General features: G+C 36.0%; 1 non-coding gene across 1 annotated transcript; it reads right to left on the bottom strand.

Moving 5' to 3' along the window:
* Positions 1-6,391: 6,391 nt before the first annotated feature.
* Positions 6,392-6,496, bottom strand: LOC114678515 (U6 spliceosomal RNA). The gene has a single exon (XR_003729957.1). It is a non-coding gene; the product is annotated as a U6 spliceosomal RNA (small nuclear RNA).
* Between the last annotated feature and the right edge of the window lie 306 nt (positions 6,497-6,802).

The following is a 6,802-nucleotide window of genomic DNA, read 5'->3' as shown; positions in this document are numbered from 1 at the left end:
ATAAGCTTAGGTAAGAAATTTGTATTCAATAGGGAAAGCTAAACAGTTTTAATCAACAGAACTATTTTGTTAGCTAAAAGAAAGGAAAAAAAAATGTATAGTATTTCTTTTTTGTCACAGTCCCCAGATCGGCGGTAGAGGTTCCCAGTCTGTAGCAGCTCTGCTTAATGATAGAGGTTCTACCATTTTCAACAAGTAGTTTTCAAATTCACCCTGGGATTTTTCTCTATCCAGATCAACCAGAAGAGAGAAAGAGCAGGACAAGTGCATGTAGGAAGTCATAGGTCAGGCCAGCAGGTGGCATGCCTGACCTCTGTTCATATCCCATAGGGTGGGAACTTAGTCACAAGGCTACATGGCCAGGGATGCTGGGAAGGGCCAATTCACTGTATGCTCAAGAAGATAAATGAGAGATTTTAGTGGACAGCTAGCAGTCTTTGCCAGAGCTCAAGCCAACAGAATCTATGCATGCTTTTCTTGCTTAATTTAGAACATGTCTGTCACTCTGTCCTGAAGAGCCACCCCATCCAGCCCAATGTTCAGATATCTTTGAAATCATCACTGCTCTGCATCAGGTCCAGGAACGGATCCCTACATTCTGATAATGAGGGAGTATGTGAAGAATAAACACAATGAAGGTTCCCCAAGGGAAGAATGAACCATACCCGTTGGTCACATCCATCTGCTGAGTAGGTATTGTGAAGACTCCCTGCTCTACCCCAACATGATCATTTGGCAGGAAAGTGGAAATGGAACCTTTGTTATCTATATTTAATGGCTTTTAACGTCATCTTGTTATTGGTATCACTGTCTGCTACAGGAAGAAAGAACATGGAGAAGGGCATATGGAAAGCCTAGAGGTTGTACAAATTGCTTCAGCTCATGTTAGAGGGGCTAGAACTTAGTCACAAGGCTATAACTAACTACTAGGGGGATGGCTGGCAACTTAAGTCTAGCTATGGACAGAAGACAAAAGTAAAAAAAAGATTTTGATGTTAAGTAGTTTTCTTAACATCCAAAAACCATTAAGAAAAACCAAAAGAGAGAAAAGTTACTTCAATTCCTTGTGCTTTTTATTATTATTATTATTATTATTATTATTATTATTATTTTGTTTTGAGCTCACAGCTATTTGTTCTTAATCTATGGAAATCTCTAGAGTTGAAATTGGAAATGCTTTTCTGCAAGATGACTTGAATTTGCTTTTATTTATAGCCAGAGGACACTGCTTTTCTGGGACCACTTTTCTTTATGTGAAGATCAGACTCAATGAGAGTCTGAGGCTGAGTTCCTTACCTTGCTTTTGCTCAAGTGCTTAGCTAAGGTCAACCCTGCCTTTTCTGTTGGCTCATTGGCCTGAGATCACAGCTCTGTTTTCTACTCACTACAATATTTTGGGGGTGAGCTTAGAGATTTCCCTTTCTTTTTGTAACCTTAACAAGGTACTAAGAAGTATATTTTATTCAGAATGTAGGGGTTTGTAGTGAGAGGGACTTACAGTTAAACTAATCTACCATATAGCTGAAAGGGTAGCTCTAAGGGAAGAATTTTGTTTTAACAACCCTAATTAAAGACTTAAAAATTGACAAAAATTTTGTATATTTATGGTATACAGTGTGATGTTTTTATATATGTATACATTGCAGAATGGCTAAATCAAGCTATTTAACATGCATTACCTCATCTGCTTGCTGTTCTTTTTGTGGTGAAAACACTTAAAATGTACTCTCTTAGCAATTTTCAAGTATACAATATATTGTTTTTAACCTTGATGTAAAATATATCTATTGAACTTATTCCTCCTATGAATTTTGTGTCTTTGACCAACATCTCCCCAATTCCCCCAACTCCCAGCCTCTGATAACCATAATTTTACTCTGTGTCTATGTATTTGACGTTTTTAGATTCCACATGTAAGTGAGACTATGCAGTAATATCTTTCCGTTTCTGGCTTATTATAACCAAATGTAGAATCAATCTAAATGTCCATCAACAGATGAATGGATGAAGAAAACGTATGTATACACAACAAAATACTATTCAGCCCTTAAAAGAGGGAAATGCTGTCAATTGTAACAATGTAGATGAACCTGGAGAACACAGGTTCTTTTTGACCTACTTCTTCCTTACCTTATCAAATAATTCTAAAGTTGTTTTTTTCTCAGATAATTTTTTTTTTTTTTGAAACAAAGTTTCGTGGTCGCCCAGGCTGGAGTGCAATCTCGGCTCACTACAACCTCCACCTCTTGAGTTCAAGCGATCCTCCTGCTTCAGCCTCCCAAGTAGCTGGGATTACAGGCGCCTGCCACCATGCACCTGTATTTTTAGTAGAGACAGGGTTTCACCATGTTGGCCAGGATGGTCTCAAACTCCTGACCTCAGGTAATCTGCCTGCCTCGGCCTCCCAAAGTGCTGGAGATGATTTTTTTTAAAGCATGTTTTCATCTCTTAAATGGGAAGAAAAACTATAATCTTTATAGTTTAGATCATTAAATATGTTTTTTGTAAAACTTAGTACTTGATACAGAAATGAACTCAAATTTGAAAATTGATATCAAAAAAATACTCAATTCACCAGCCACCTCTGTGTTTGATAAAACTTCCAGAAGTTCCTGATGATGTACGTTTTAAAGTCATTTTAAAATAAACTAGTTAATTATTTTATTGCTGAATAATATTCCATTGTATACATGTATAACACATTTTCTGTATCAATTTTACCCACTGTTGGACTCTTAGATTGATTTCTTTTCTTGGTTATTTTAAATAGTGCTGCAATAAACATAGGAGTACAAATATGTCTTCAACATACTGATTTCATTTGCTTAATACATATACCCAGTAGTAGGACTACTGGATCATATAGTTCTATTTTTAATTTTTTGAGGGACCTCTGTACTGTTTTCCATGATTGTAATCATTTACATCCTACCAGCAATGTGTAAAGCTTCCTTTGTCTTCACATTCTCACTGACATTTGTTATTATTTAACATTTGTTAAATATTGTACTGCTTTTAATGGCAAAAACTGCAGTTACTTTTGCACCAACCTTCTTTTCCTCTTTTTAATAAAAGCCATTCTATGTGGAGTAAGGTGGTATCTCATTGTGGTTTTGATTTTAATTTTCATGATGATTAGAATGAAATCTTGTCATTTGGAACAACATGAATGAACCTAGAGGAAATTATGTTATGCAAAATGGAACAGGCACAAAAAGACATACACTACATGTTCTCACTCATATGTGATATCCTAAAATGTTGATCTCATAGAAATAGTGAATGGAACAGTGGTTACCAGACTGAAGAGGGTGGGTGAAAGGGAGCTTGGGGAGTATAGTCAAGAAATACAAAGTTACAATTAGAAAAGAAGAATAGATGCTGGTGCCCTATTGCATAGTAGAGTGACCAAAGTCAACAACAAGATATTGCGTATCTCAAAATAGCTAGAAGAGAAGATTGTGTATGTTCTCACCACAAAGCAACGGTAAATGTTTGAAGTAATGAATATGCTAATTACCCTGATTCCTTCATTACATACTGTATACATATATCAAAGTATCACATTGTACCCCATAAATATGTACAATTATTATGTGTCAATTAAAATTTTAAAAATAGAATGAACTAAAGTACTTAAAGTCCTGAAGATTATGACTTTTCTTAGCTTACAAATGTTTTGAAATTTTTTCAGTCTATTCAAGATGAAACAATATTCTACAAGGTAGTAATGGGACTATTTCAGGCTATTTCAATAATAATGGGAGTATTTCAGGATTTTTTCACTTCTCATCAAAACAATGGTTTTCAAATTGTCTAATGGAGATCATCTCTCACTGGAAATATTAATAAGTATCCAGTGGTGAAATGATTCTATGGTCAAATAAATGTGGAAAAATTCTTTCCACTGTGCCTATTTTTCAGAGATTAATAATGTGTGTTAGTATACTAAAGTCTTACTGTATTTTTCTTTACTCTCAGGAGAAATATAAATGTTGAAATCTTTTTGAGAGCAATTTGGTATAATCCTTTGAGTCACTAACAAAATTTTATAAATTTTGGTGAAAATTACCACATCGCTTTTTGCCACAATTTAAAAATAATGATGTTTAAAAAGAAGGCAATCAAAATTGAGCATAGCAGCAATATTAGACAACTAGAGCCGAAAAGTAGATTTGTCCACCAAACAATGATGTAAAGCTGGATAGGTCACAATATGAACCAACAAAATTTGCAATCTGGAGGGGAAGACACCAGCATGGTATAGATTATTACATGGATGAAATGTCCTAGGTTGAATGTTGTTAAATTGTACTTTGCTTTGATTTTTCCTTTCCTGATGAAAAAATGTGGCTTAAATCACATAGTACATGTAGCTGATTTCAGTATTTGCAGCTGATTTTAATAGTTTTAGTATTAGAGTTGCAAATAACTTTAGGAGGGGAATGGAGGGGGCACAGTATTGCTTATATATATCTAATAAGATAAATTATTGACAATAATGGGAGCTAACAATTTCGAAACACACACACACACAAAACCAAGTCAGAAAGACAGATTTAGAGTGCACATTCAAATACTATTCAAATAACAGGGCACTTTAGCCCAAGAACTCAACAAGCAAGCCCTAATGGGAAATGAATCCCTACTGTGCAGGGGGATGCACCTCTTGCTGCCTTGTACCAGGGTTTGTTAGCTTCAGCACTATCGACATTTTAGATGGGATATTTCTTTGTTATTGGGGGCTGTCCTATGTGTTGCAGAATACTTAATAGCATTCCAGGCGTCTACCTAGTATATGTCAGTAGCAATCCCCTGTCCTAGTTGTAACAATCTAAACTGCCTTTAGACATTGTCAAATGTTCCCTAGGAGGCAAATTCTCCCCAGCTTGAGAACCATTGCCTTATACCAGTCACTAAGGAGTTGAATCAACCATCTAAACAATGGCTCTGTTTTTGTGCTTACTGAGACGTCTACTAAATTACCATTGAAGAGTGGGTAAAAGCAGATTAGCTGGGTTCACAATCTAACTGTGCCATTTATTAGTTATATGGCCATGGTCAAGTTCTTGACTTCTCTGTGCTTCCGCTATTCTTATTTATAATGTGGTGAGAATGACATCTACTTTATAGGTGTTTGTTGAGAAGATTTGATGACAACTTTTATAAAGCACAGCAATAAAGACCTGGTACATAATGTTTTATTAAAATTTGGAATTAACAATAATATGATTACTAATTTCACTTACCTCATACTCTGTGACAGACCAATGATTCCTTCCACTTGACTTGATATTTACGTTTCTGTTTATTAATTAACACATTGACGTTCAGCTTTCTCTTGAGTCTTCTGTGATTTTGGTAGGTGTAACCAAGAAGCCCTGAATTTAGTCAACTCTTTGACCCTTGCAGCACTGAGATTCTGCAAAGCTAACAAGACTTTGTATTGCCATTAATTAATTAAAAATATATATGTCGGGTATGAGACAGGTCTCTGGTTAGCCATTCCATCAACCTTCCCTGATAACATCTAATTTTGTCTCTGCCTTCTTTCAATTTCAGTAAGTTACTGTTTAACTACATATGCCTTGTGATGTTGCTGCTAATAATAATAATAACCATTCCCCTCCCCTCTTATGTAACCATGTGGTCATATGCATACCAATTCACCTTATCTGTAAAATAAGAGTGTGGAGCTAAAGAGTATCTAAATTTTCTCCAGCAGTAATAGAACCATATTTATTAATAATTATTTCGACAGATTAGTGTATGTAGAAGACACAGGGGCTCTGGGAATTGAAAAATGGTAGAGGTCACTTGATAGGTGAGATATAAGCTCGAATAGGGCTTTGCAAGGAAGAACACTGGAACGCACAGCATTAAGAACGTGAGAACATTGTACTGAAAATGAACTTGTAATTCACAACTTTGTGCAGGGCTCTCTCTGTTCACAGCCATCTCTTCACAGCTGTCTCATAGCCATTCAGAGTGAAGAAAGAGCCAAGCCCTCGTTACTGACATCACACCTTACTGACATTTAGAATGTGAAGAAATCACTTCCTGAAAGACAGGTGAGAGTTAAGCTTTCATTTTCTAAGGCAGCTGATAGTGTTTGAGACAACTCCTCAACTGACAGCTCAGTTTTACTGACAAGGCTGCATCCATGATCCTCCCTCTACCCTGTGATCAATGCCTTGACTTTGACAGCCCTGTTGCCACTCTGCACAACTTCAGAAAAAGGAAGAGGAATTGATGTGCACTGTCCCAGTCCAGTTGTAGTTCTGCTACCACCTAGCGTACTCCCTCCATTATCTTTGATATCTGCAGCCTAGATTGTGTCACTTCATACATGGCCCCAGTTACATGGCTGCAATGCACTCTGTTTTTTTATAATTTTATATTTTACTTTAAAAATATGGAGCATGTCCTCCTTGTACAGGGGCCATGCTAATCTTTTCTGTATTGTTCCAATTTTCATTGCTGTCTGAATAACAGCAAGCTACAATAAAACTTCTCAGAATAAAGTAACAGATAAACAACTAACACCGTTATGAAGAGAAATCTTTTTCTGCAGATCTATGGACACTTTCCTTTATTAAATTAATTCTTATATATGGGGCACTTTAAGGGGCAAAGGGCATTTACAAATGTAAATAGGAAACATTGTTTGAAGCACTGATTCTATCTACTCATTACAAAGTTAGCATTTAAGGAATAATTATCTTCTACCTACACTATCTGCTTTCAGCAAAGGTTAGAAGGAATCATGAGCTGCCTCTGATATGTGTAACAAAATCAATTT

Source organism: Macaca mulatta, chromosome 5 (genome assembly GCF_049350105.2).
Source record: "Macaca mulatta isolate MMU2019108-1 chromosome 5, T2T-MMU8v2.0, whole genome shotgun sequence".
Classification (NCBI taxonomy): domain Eukaryota; kingdom Metazoa; phylum Chordata; class Mammalia; order Primates; family Cercopithecidae; genus Macaca; species Macaca mulatta.
The sequence above is the reverse complement of the archived record's forward strand: the minus strand, read 5'-3'. Positions and strand labels throughout refer to the sequence as shown.